Source organism: Solanum stenotomum, chromosome 1, assembly GCF_019186545.1.
Source record: "Solanum stenotomum isolate F172 chromosome 1, ASM1918654v1, whole genome shotgun sequence".
Taxonomy (NCBI): domain Eukaryota; kingdom Viridiplantae; phylum Streptophyta; class Magnoliopsida; order Solanales; family Solanaceae; genus Solanum; species Solanum stenotomum.
The window spans coordinates 101,132,143-101,134,105 of NC_064282.1; the positions used below are offsets into that span (position 1 = coordinate 101,132,143).

Consider the following 1,963-nt stretch of genomic DNA (forward strand, 5'->3'; position numbering starts at 1 on the left):
TTTTGAATGCTCTTTGTAATACATGTCAATTTGAAAAATCCATACAACATTAATTATTATATTTTAATAAACTTTGAGTGCTCTTTCTCTACAACTTTCTAAGGCATAATAATATATTTTAATTTTTCATTTCATACATATTTGTATTATCATTCTAATTCATATATATATATATATATATATTACATTTCTTCACATTAAGAAGACTACCAATATAATTAATATCTACATTACTAATTCTGCATAACTTGTTTCTAAACCGGATAATCATTTATGTTTTGCAGGATGACTATGGTGTCACCTTATGGTTTTCCCCATGCTGACCCTGGAAACAAGAATTAGCAGAAGATGTTAATGGTATACATATATCGTATATGTATGTCATTTATGGATGTTAATGGAAATTTTTTGAGGATTTGGTTGTTATTTTACTAGACTGTATCATGTTGCTAAGATGTTAACTTTGCCAGTCAAAGCTAGAATATAAAACTTGCATTTTGTATTATTTTATGTGAAAGATTTGTTTGGTTTCGTACATTGGTTTTAAAATAATGTGTGGGTTTTTATTCACAACAGGGGTGGTGGCGCAGTTGGCTAGCGCGTAGGTCTCATAGCTTCTGAGTAATCCTGAGGTCGAGAGTTCGAGCCTCTCTCACCCCATTCTATTTTTCCATTTGCCTTGTTTTTTAGTATACTAATCCTTGTATTAGGGGAGATCACTCACTACTACGGGACGGTTTGGTTACTAAAGCTAGCATTGGACATTACATCCTTTGGGGTGTGGGCCCTTCTCCGAACTCTGCTAATGCGGAAGGGTTTGGTTACTAATGTTTGTATTAGGGTAGACTGTTCATATTACATCTTTAGGGGTGTGGCCCTTCTTTGAACTCTGCTAGTGTGTGATGTTTCTATTTTTCCATTTGCCTTATCTTAGGTATAATCTCTCGTAGTAATGCTTGATTTAGGTAGACTATCCAAATTACACCTTTGGGTGTGGCTTGTATTAGGGTAGATTATCCATAATATGTCCTTTGAGGTGCGACTCTTTTCCGAACTGTGTTGACGCGGGATGCTTTGTGCATGAGACTACCTATTATCGTTTGCATTTATAAGCTTGATCATGATTCTAATCCATTAATTACATCCCTTGTTGATGCCTATTTTATTTCATTGTTAGTTTTTCTTGTGTGCTGCAAGCATGTAAATCATTGGAGACTTTGGGCCTTGGGAAGTAAATTAATACATTGTTATGTCTATGTCACGAAGGTTTATCTTGAATAAGATGTGTTTGTTCAGAATTATGTAATGATTGGGTAAAATCAAAGTGACGTTATTATTAAATTATATATAATGCGTGTATTCTTCAACGTCCATGCCATTTGGCTGTTCCTCCTTTATAAATTTGCTTACAAAAATAGTGTTTAGGCCCAGCTTGGTTATTCCACCGAGTATTTGTTATTTCTTATTATCAGGCAGCAGCACAAGTAATGAGAAACTTTGTCAACTAAGGGTTATGTAGATGGGAAGAAATAACAACGTTTTTGTGCTTTGTTGGGATTTGAATCCCAATTTTTAAAATTGGAAAAAAGGACAAATATATTCTTGAACTTTCAAAAATGGTATGTCAATATCCTTCGTCATACTTTTCGTCCACAGTGCCCTTGCCGTCCAATAATCAGTGCACATTTGCCCCTCCCACTAACAGAACACTCATTATGTACACGTGGCGCAATCCTACACAACAATCCGATTTGACCAATTTTTTAACCCAAATTTTAAAACCCGCCCATAACCTATTTAATCAACCCGATTTACCGACAATTAAACTCTCTAAAATCCTAAAGAAAAACCCCTATACTCGTTACTTTCGTTCATCTCACAAACAAAAATCCTAGTCCATCAGACGTAAACTACTCGCTTGTTTCCATTATTCTTGGTGGATTCACTTAGATCTGGTCATAGG

At 34.8% G+C, this 1,963-nt stretch overlaps 1 non-coding gene across 1 annotated transcript; it reads left to right on the plus strand.

Annotated features, from left to right (window-relative positions):
• Positions 1-575: 575 nt before the first annotated feature.
• On the plus strand, positions 576-660 carry TRNAM-CAU (transfer RNA methionine (anticodon CAU)). The gene is given in 2 exon segments: positions 576-613; positions 625-660. It is a non-coding gene; the product is annotated as a tRNA-Met (tRNA).
• Positions 661-1,963: the final 1,303 nt, after the last annotated feature.